Source organism: Balaenoptera ricei, chromosome 1 (assembly GCF_028023285.1).
Source record: "Balaenoptera ricei isolate mBalRic1 chromosome 1, mBalRic1.hap2, whole genome shotgun sequence".
Lineage (NCBI taxonomy): Eukaryota > Metazoa > Chordata > Mammalia > Artiodactyla > Balaenopteridae > Balaenoptera > Balaenoptera ricei.
This window is the reverse complement of record NC_082639.1, coordinates 79,114,603-79,125,436: the sequence shown is the minus strand read 5'-3', so window position 1 is coordinate 79,125,436 and position 10,834 is coordinate 79,114,603.

Here is a 10,834-nt window from a genome sequence, read left to right as displayed (position 1 = left end):
TCAAAAGAATAAAGAACATTTTGGGGACATTTGGGGAAAGTTTGATTCCAAATTGTATATTCATTATTGCTGTTTAAAAAATCACTCCAAAATGTGGTGGCTTAAAAGAACAATAATCATTTAGTTTCCCACAATTTCTTTGCTTAGGAATTTGGGAGTGGCTAGGTTGGGCAGATCTGGCTCAGGGTCTACTATGAGGTCGTACTGAGAGGTTGGCTGGGATTGCAGCCATCTGAAGGTTTAACTTGGGCTGCAGGATTCACTTCCAAGGTGATTCACTCAAATGGCTGTTAAGTTAGTGCTGGCAAATTGGCTCCTCTTCATGTGGCTGCTTGGGTATCCCCACTACATGGCAGCTGACTTCCCCCAGAGTAAGTAATCCAAGAGACCAAGGTGGAAATTGTAATGCCCCTAGACTTAGAAATCACAAACCATCACGTCCATCCTGTTGTACTCTATTTGTTACAAGAACCAGCCCTGATTCGAAGTGGGAGGGAACTGCATAAAGGTGTGAATACCATGAGGTGAAGATTGGGTGCCATCTTGGAGGCTGGCTGGTACAGATTTTATATTAGATGTCACATTATATTAATTTAAATTTCCTGAATGTGATCACTGTAATGTCCTTGTTCTTAAGAGAAATGTGCTAAGGTGTTTAGGGTGAAATGTCAAAGTGTGAGCAATTCACTCTCAAATGGTTGAGCAAAAATAACCACAAACAAAAACAACTTAAAACACCATATATATTTTTTATATTGTTAACACACATATATTATTATTATTATTATATATTATTAAACTGTTGGTAGCTAGAAATCAGCCACAGTGGGAGCATTTACACACCACAGAAGACAGCAAATACTACAATCTAGGATTCCTCCTCCCCACATTGCCCAAGAGCCAGTTGTTAAACATTTATCAGCACATTACTGTGTGTATGTGTATATATATACACACACACATATTTACACACATACACATATATATATACATATATTTATGCATATATAGAGAGACAGAGACAGAGAGAGAAAGAGAGGGAGGAAGCAAATGAGGCAAATGTCAAAAATTGGGCAACCTAGATGAAGAATACATGGGTATTCTGATAGTATTCTTGCAACTTTTCTATAGATATGAAATTTTTCCAAATAAAAAGTTGGGGAAAAATTAAAATATAAGCAGGGAAAATATGTAGAGGTGTATCATAGATGAAAAAACACTGGTCATTAGTTGATTTAGTTAAGTTGGATGAGGTGCTTTTAGGGTTTATTATAGTATTCTTTCTACTTTGGCATATCCTTAAAATTTTTCATAACAAAAAGTTAACAAACAAGCACACACAAAACAAATTAATATACAAAGGCAGTTAACCAGAAAGAAACATATTGCTGATATATGACAAATGTTAAGGACAAAAATGTTCATTGAAATTTATTAATTATGCTCAGGTCAAGTGCTACCTGGCATACCTTAGAGACAAGACATATTCAGAGGACAAGTATTTGCAAGGATATCTGAACTTTCAATAACCATACTAGGGATAGGTTGCCTCTAATTTTATAAGGCATGAACCTTAACACCTAATTCTATTTGACTTTCACTGAGAGTCAAAGTGAACAAATAAACATCAGGAATTTGTGCGTTGCACACAGTAGGCAATTGATACCTACACATTGAATGAATTAAGAGAAGAATGGTTCCCTGTCCTGCTCTCTTTTGGGATAGGTAACTCCATAAACAAACACTAACACTCTCCTGGCCTAAGATAGAACAATGGAGAGCCCAGTTGGAAGGATGTGTATTACAGCTCTTGAAGCAAACTCCCCTTCCCCTGGGGTATGGAGCAAGGAGCAAGGCCTGCTTTATCACAAGACTTGTATAGTCACACCACACTTGATTTAATGCTTTGCTGTTGCCATTCTGAAATTTTTAATCATTTTCTCTTTGAACTTGGCTTTTACAAGTCACACTGAGGGGACAAGGGAACATGTGTGTGAGCAGAGGAGATAGGTATAATATAAGTGTCTACTCTCTCTCTTGCTGTTCCATTTGCATATAACATTCTGGATGCCCCATGAGCACAGAAGTCCCAGAGATTCTGTGACGCCTGAGAGCTCAGGAAGACTCAAGGCAAGAACAAGGTAAGTGAGTTCCATCTACTGGAGGGGAGGGAGGGGCAGGGCACTCACAGCCTTGAGAGGCCCTGCTTTGTGAACCAGAACTTGATTTGAAGGCAGAAAGAAAGTAATGGTGCTCTAAATCAGGGGTGCCCAACCCCTGGTCCGTGAACTGGTCTGTGGCCTGTTAGGACCTGGGCCACACAGCAGGAGGTGAGCAGCAAGCAAGCGAAGCTTCATCTGTATTTATGGCCACTCCCCATCGCTCGCATTACCGCCTGAGCTCCGCCTCCTGTCAGCATTACGGTGAGTTGTATAATTATTTCATTATATATTACAATGTAATAATAATAGAAATAAAGTGCACAATAAATGTAATGCGCTTGAATCATCCTGAAACCATCCACCCACTCCCCCATCCCCCCACCCCTGGTCCGTGGAAAAATGGTCTTCCATGAAACCAGTCCCTGGTGCCAAAAAGGTTGGGGACCGCTTCTCTAAATGTAAATGTTATTTAAACACTGACTGAAGGACCCTAATAGATCCTTTCTTATTCATGTTACTTCCCTGAATTAGCCAACCACTAACACTGAAAATGATGACATAGAAGGAAAAGGCAAGATGGTGACCCACAGTTTCCTTTCCTTTCAAGTGTTTGCTTACTCATCAGTAAACCAAAGGTAGAGTGTTGGGAGAATGTGTGTGTATCAACACATGAAATAAAAACAGTTGAGTTAGTTTTGTCCAGCGTTTCCACTGTTTTAGTAAGAACAAAATCTGAATACATGTTTGAGCTATGACATACAAATTGTATAATTTCACTGTTCTCCATACACATTTAAAGCTCTCATATTTGCATTTAAAATGGACATTGCGCAATATAAAGATGAGTGGTAAAATTTATACTAATAATCTAAAACTTTCATTTTTCTTCACTTAGAATGATACTAAATAGCAAATTAAAAACACTATGACAAGTTGCAAGAAAGAATGAGGCAGAAAGCATAAACCTTCCTATTTTAAAAATGACTTCTTTCACCTCTAACTTGTTTCTAGCTCCAGTCAGCAAGAGGCCTCTTCAGGGGCTTTTCTGAAAGGGGACAAGCCTTCCTTACCACCCCCTAGAAGCATCACAACACATTTTGAATGTACAGAGTTGTGTACTTGCTCCATCTGGTATCATGTCCCTGCGATGTTAAGATTTGCTTATTAACCAAACCTTCTCCGAGTGGAAGAGCCACTCAGTGCTTGAGAGGAGATTTTTTTCTGCTCCCTACAGGCTCGAACCAAGGCTTATCCAGACCAGAACAGCCTGGCAACCACGGGTTGGACGTGCGGCTTTAAAGTTTAACTTTACACAAACAGTGCCTGCAGTCCAGGGCAAGGTCCATAAAGATAGGTCCTGACACCCTTCCCTTTTAGTGTCTTGATGGCTCTGGATCATCGAGACCTTTAAGTTTTGGTTTCTGGGGGAGAAGTTTCAGAGAGACAGTGCTACTCCTCTTGGCCCCATGGCCTGTAGCCAGTTGGGTAACCAAAATTATTTACTCTACAGAGCTCTCCAAGCATGAAGCCCCGGGGAGGGAAATACAAGAGGCGGAAGGTACATTTCACATGGAGGGTGCCATGATGGCTGGTGGAGAGCCTGGGACATGATGTCAGAAGCTCTCTCCTTTTCAGCTGTGTGACCCTGGGCAAGGCTCTCCTCCGGTCTAGGCCTCAGTTCCCTCATCTTTAAAGTAGGAGAAATGATACTTATCCTGCCTGCTTCATGAGGTTGTTGTGAACAGTAAAATGGGATGATTTTATAGGAAAAGGCTTTTTAACAGTAAAAGCATGACCAGAGTTATAAAAGTATTAAAGGTGAAGGGTTCCAGAAAACAGCTTCAAATTAATGTTTTCAGCTACTTAACAAATACTTATTAAGCACCCACCATTCTAGGTTCCATTCTAGGTGATGGAGATACATCAGTGAGCAAACACTTTTCGTGTAGAATTTGTCGTTTTTTTCTCCAAGGATAATAACTATCCAAAAAAGAAAGAGTGGAGTTGCAATTTTAAATAGGATCATGTGGCAGATTGTTACAATTATGACCCCTGACAAATCATGCTGTCCCGGGTCCACATCCCCTTGCAATGGTCTCTGCTGTTCCCGACTTGCTCATAGGGACCTCAGGCCCTGAGAAGCCTTGAAGCTTCCACTCTTGGCTTTTTGAAACGTTCATGCTATTATGTGAGGAAGCCTGGACTAGACTGTAAACGACTAAGATACCCCACGAAGAGAGAGACCCTGCCTCAGCAGCACCGAGGCCCGGCCGCGGGGCTGAGGCAATGTACATGCTCTGGTCCCAGTCGAGCTGCCGGATGACTGCAGCTCAGGGTGACCCTAGTGAACCCAGCTGGCCCACAGAATCGAGAGAAATAATAAATCAGTGTTTTTAAGAGGAGGCCAGAGAAAGCCTCTCTGAGAAGGTGATATGTAAATAAGAAGAGAAGAAGGAAGAAGCTGTTGGGGCCTGAATGTTTGTGTCCTCCCCAAATTCATATGTTGAAGCCCTAGCCCCCATGTGGCTGTATTAGAAGATGGGGCCTCTAAGGAAGTAACTGAGGTTAAATGAGGTCGTGAGGTTGCACCGAGGAAAGGCCATGTGAGGACATAGCAAGAAGACGGTTGTCTGCAAGCCAGGAAGAGAGTTCTCACCAGAAACCAAATTGGCCAGAACCTTGATGTGCACGTCTATCCTCCAGAACCGTGAGAAAATAAAGGTCTGTTGTCTAAAGCGACCCAGTCTGTGGTATTTTGTCATGGCAGTCTGAGCTAAGACAGAGGCCGTGCGGCTATCTGGGGGAGAGCACTGCTGCAGAAGGAACAGCTGGTGCAAAGTCCCTGACGTGCAGGCCCGCTGGAGTGTTGATGCTGGAACACAGGAAATAGGGGCAGAATTGGAGGATAGAAGATCAGAGAGGGGAGGCATGCAAATCAGTGGACCGTTTAGAAGTTTTGCCTTTTACTCTAGGTTAAATGGAAAGTCTGTGCAGTTTTGAGGGGTGGAGTGATATGTTTTCAAAGGACACACATTTCTGTAATATTTGACTTTGATGTAATGATGAACAGGTTTCACTTTTGTAATCAGAAAAAAAGACATCAGAACACTTAGAAGACTAAGTGGAAGACTAGAAGACTAACATAAGAATAAGCAACAAGTACAAGCTGTGTCTTTTAATGCCAACATACGGGTACAGAGGAAAGAGGGGAGGGAGAGAGAGGAATAAACGGGTAGGGGGCGGAGATTGCAGCTGATTAAAAGTGCACGTCTTGCTGTGCCACTGCCCTTGGATTCTCTGAGGACCTGTCATGTTCTGTGACTGTCCTCCCACTGATAATTGTACCCCTGTGGAATGGTGCCTGGCAAGAGATGGAGGCAAGGACAGAGGATGGGGCAAGAGGAGAAAACAAAGCCTGGAGTGAATTTTTCTTGAGAGGAATCAAGGACATCTGATTATCCCAGCACTTAGCATATTGCCCAGCTTCTATGGGGTAGGAGCTAGATTATCTCTTGAAGAAATGAATGAACAGGCCTGAGCAGTCACCCTAAATTATTCTGCACCCCACTCTTCCCATTCTCCCCCTCCCTTCTTTGTTGGTACAACTGAATTCTAAGGGGGATCTTTAAAACAAAGAGTGGGTGTAGTGGAGGGTTGATCTTTGACATACTAAAACAGTATTTAAGTCCTATATACCTCATGACTGTTTCTAGTTTTAAAAATGTAATAAATTGAGGTGAACCTTCACGTAAGGTTGAGATCTCATGGGTTCTCAGATAACCCTTTACATCAAATCGTTTATATCTAAGTGTGGATTGGGGCTGGCAGCGTTAAAAGTGCAGTGGAACTACCGAATATAAAATAGATAGCTAGTGGGAAGCAGCCGCATAGCACAGGGAGATCAGCTCGGTGCTTTTTGACCACCTAGAGGGGTGGGATAGGGAGGGTGGGAGGGAGACGCAAGAAGAAGGGGATATGGGGATATATGTATACATATAGCTGATTCACTTTGTTATAAAGCAGAAACTAACACAACAATGTAAAGCAATTCTACTCCAATAAAGATGTTAAAAAATAAAATAAAACAAAATCTAAAAAATAAAAAAAAAAGTGCAGTGGAAAGGTTGTATGAGTTCTGTTATCTTGCAAAAGCTCTGTTAACTTTTTTTCTTCTTTGGTTGGCAGAGCAATAGATGAATAACCAAAGATGCTCAGTGCAAGCCTGGATGGCAAGTCCTTTTTAAATGAGTGTTCTGTTTAAAGCGTTAAGTGTGCTTTGCTATAACCAGCAGATGCATTTCCTAAACATTGTGTATAACCCTCTTTTATCTGAGTTCCAGAGGAGCTAATCCTGATGAACAGAAGGAAAGATTCTTTGTGTTTTTTGAGTGATCACCCCCTTAGTCATCAGGTACTAAAAATCGGGTATACACATATATATTGAAATGAGTTCTTTAAAGGAAGCAATGACCAACTATTTGTGATCAGAGAGATGACTTTCATCCTCTTGAGTATATTAGAAAAGGCTGAATACTTTCAGCCCCAGTCTTAGGTACAGGTTTTAAGTTAACCAAAAAGAAATACAAAATACTGATGAGCTCAGTGAAGGGTAGCAGAATATGCCGTCCCCAAATATGCCACTTTGGCCTAAGGATTATTTTGAGTTAAAGGAAGTTGAGAAGAAGCACATACAAGAAAAGCTCTCTGCCCATCCCTATTTGCCTAAAACCAAGACATACACCTGCAAAGGTTTCCTGTCTCTCCTCTCTACCAGCAAAGACAGAAGTTAATCACTGGAGACAACTCTAGACCCTTACCAGCTCAGAGATGGCACCAGAAGATCTACACAACAAACTTAGCTAAAACTAGCCCTTATTTACCATTAGTTTCCCCATATATTTGCCTTCCCACAATTTGCCACCCTTAGAAGCTCAAAGTGTTTTTCCTTTGTCTTGTCACCTCTCTAAAAATTTATTGTTCTTTTGTTAAAATGCTATATAAGCCCAGGTTCTAACCAGTCCTTTGAGTTACTCAGCTCGGGTGTATGCATGATGCACTTATTAATAAACTTCTGTTTGATTTTTCTCTTGTTAATATCTTTTCTCAGTCTGATTTACAGGGCCCGGCCAATGAACCTAAGATAGGTAGAGGGAAAATAACTTTTTTTCCTTCCCTATACCAGCAACCAATTCCATATTCCCTGTACAACTAAAATAGTCCACATGCCTTATGAGGACCCAATAAATTAGCCCAGGACAGAGTTCCTTGAGGCTGTTTTTTGGAAATCTGTCTTCAGGCCTTTGGCCAGATGGGTCATTGGGTCTGACCCAAGTTTAGAGAACTACTTAGGAACATTCATAACCAACAAAAGAGGGTTCTTAAAAATACAAAGTCTGGTTCCTCTGATTTGCTAAGCAAAACAAACAGATTAATAAATGTATGAAAAGCTGCTTGTGAGACGTTAAGTCCCCAGTGACTTGTCTTTGTTGGCTTTTGAAAGGAGGGAAAGGCACGATTAGTTCCTACTTGGGCAGTATCCATTTCCTGAGCTCTAGTATAATATTACATTAGAAAAGTTTCATTTTCCAGATTTTTTTTGCTTGTGGACAGATATTCCAAATATTTTCGAAACATTATTAACGAAAACCACTAAACCATATTAACTACTCAACATGCTAGACGTTGTCCTAAGTGCCTCATGTGTGTTAACTCATTGATTCCACACAAAAAACTATGCTATGAGGTAAATACTATCATTAACCCCATCTCATAGATCAGGAAGCGAAAGCACACCCATGTTCAGTAACTTGCCTGTGAGACAGTTCCAGTAGCTTGAACCCTGGCCACCAGGCTGCAGCTTCTCCGTTCTGGTGACAAAGAGAAGGTACTTGAACTGTTGGCACGAGGCTCTATTTATACACAGGAAATTAAGCCTGAGGCCAAGAAAATTAATTTAAATTCACACAATTAGGAAATTTTAGCAACTAAGAATGCAGTATGAGTATGGTTAACTTACTCCGTAAGCTTCCCCAAAGCAACTGCAACAGCTTTGATTCACTGCAATTGAGCACGCGTGTTATTTACTATATCTTTAGCTCTGGCTGGTGGAAGAACTGAGGCCATATTTAGAATGTGTCATTGGGCTAATTTTATTCTGTAAATAATAGAATAACTTTTTACAATATTTTCAAACATCTCCACCTTTTCCCAGGCCCACAGACTTATTGCTCCAGCCCCAGACTTTCTTGGTCACTACCGACTCGAAATTTAGTCCTGGTGCATGACGAGATTCTTCTGCTTGTATTGGTTGTCTGAGTTGTGTTAGCTCGTAAAAGCTCTACTCACTTTTTACAGGGGGTCAAAGGTATAAAACACACGTAAGTGTTTTTCAAATGGCAGGTCATGTTTTGGTGAAAATTTCCTCCGCCAAACTGAGCTCATTTTAGGTAAGATATTAGAACAAATTTAAATGGATAAGGAAGGAAGGAAGGCCAAAAAAAAAAAAAATCAAAATACAAATTTGGTGGGGTGTGTGTGTGGATTCAGGGGTACCAGCAGTGGGGCAGGGGGGTGTTATTAGTTTCCTTAACTATCTTTACTTTTTCTTTCTTCTAATCAGTTTCTTCCACGTAAAACTGGGTTCTTTCTCTCCACGGACCACAAAACTCTGATTCTTGTCCTAGCCCAGATGGTGGAGTACAGTGACCGTCAACAGAAGAAGAGATCCAGTAAAAATAAAGGTCAGGATGATGCAGGCACCAGGTGCCACCTGGGTAGGTGACAGCTTGAGAATCTGTGTCTGAAATGCCAGGCTGGAAAGTCACATCTGCCCAGAGGATCCGGCAACTGTTACCGTGTTTTTGTGCACCCACCTCTCTGAACCTGTTGAATGTCACTCTCTACCACATTTACTATGCATCACATAGCTGAGACAGAGCTTTCTCATTTCTGAGTAAATGACCATGAGTAAAGACGGTCATGCCTTGAACATTTAGTGAAGGAAAATAATTCCATTACCTTGGGTGGACTGCCCTTTCACGACTGTCAGGCAGCCTAACAGAGGGAACAAGTCGTAACGCTAAGGGCAGACGCTGAGACACATCAAAAACTTTTCTCTAATACTAAAGAGCAGAGGAAAATCCTAGCTTGGGGGAGATTTCTGTAACTGAATGTCAACACAGATTTCAAAACCTCTTTTGGAATTGCTGACAGAGCTCCAGACATCTGCTGTGTAGTTTGGTGGAAGAACAGAGCTCTGCTTTTAGGCCTCCCTGAGTTTTGTGACTAGTTTCTGCTACTTATGAGGTGGAACCAGAGACAAGTTAGCCTCTCTGACTCACAGTTTCTTGATCTCTTAAATGGGGATAATGCCTTTCTCTCAGTGGTCTTGTGAGGATTAAATGAGATCAGGTATGCACATTGTCTGACTTAACAGTGTTCCTGTCACCTGCTAGCTAGGTGACCTTGGGCAGACTGACTAACTTCACAGCTTCTTTATCTCTAAAATGGGGATAATTCATTCCTCCCAGGTCTGCTGTGACAAGTAAGTCAGAGTAAGTCGTGTTCATCTAGTATTGAATCCGAGCTATTATTATTGCTACTTATATTGTCCAATCCACTTCCTAATGTCTTCTTCCACCTGCAGAAATGGAAACTTGAAACACATAATCTCCTAAAGAACAGCAGTTACTTAGAATTGATAAGAGGAAGGTGTAGGCCTGATTATGCCTCCGCTACTTCTTAGGCAGAGATGAAAATGCTGTCTTCAACTTTTCCTGCCAACCGTGATGATAAATTAATAGCAAACTGTATTTAGGCACCGTTCATCTCTAGGGAGCTCGAGGCACAGTGCTGACATAATCTTCACAACATCCTGGGGAAGAGGAGATGAGTGATTTAATCACCATCTTCAAGAAGACGGAGGGTTATCATCTGGCTGGTGACCAGCTGTTTCCACCACAACCAAAGCCAGATAAAGAGCCAGCAGGCCCAAGTTGCAGGAAAGATCTGAGTTAAACCCTTCGAGAAATGTCTTAAAGAGATTTCTATTCAGGCAGTATTTCATTTCAAAGTACTGAATTATGTGGCTACTATTTATAGTTTTCCAGCGGCAAAGTGAAAAATATATTTCTTTACAGTATCTACACAGCTTGGCTTAACACCTGGGTGATTCCTTTGGGCAGGTCTTCCCCTGAAACCACTCTAGCCAATTTTCATGGTAGGCTATTTGGCAGTTTCCCAGGGACATTCGGAAAAGGCTCTGAGCAGGTTATCCCATGGTTGAGTGAGCTTCAAGCAGCTAACCCAGACCCAGCCCGAAGGTTAAAAAATGGAACAGGTTTGATTAGCTACCTGAGCTTGTGAAGGGTGCCCATGGGCTGAGCACGAGTGCATATGTCATTAGAGTAGCTGTAGGACCTTCAAAATCTCAGACTCCTGGGAGAATGATATATAATTAATTATAGTCATAAGCAGTAGACTATCACCCTTCTTTCCTGTGGTTGCTATGGTGAACAAATGGTACGGTTGCCAGCAAGAGCAACTGGGGGGCATGGAAGTTGGTATAAACCAGAAGCACCAGCAAAACCTCAACTCCTCCCCAACTAGGGTCCAGCAAGAGGCTGATGGCAGAGGCAGAACCCAAAGGTGGCAGAAACATTGGTCACCAGCAC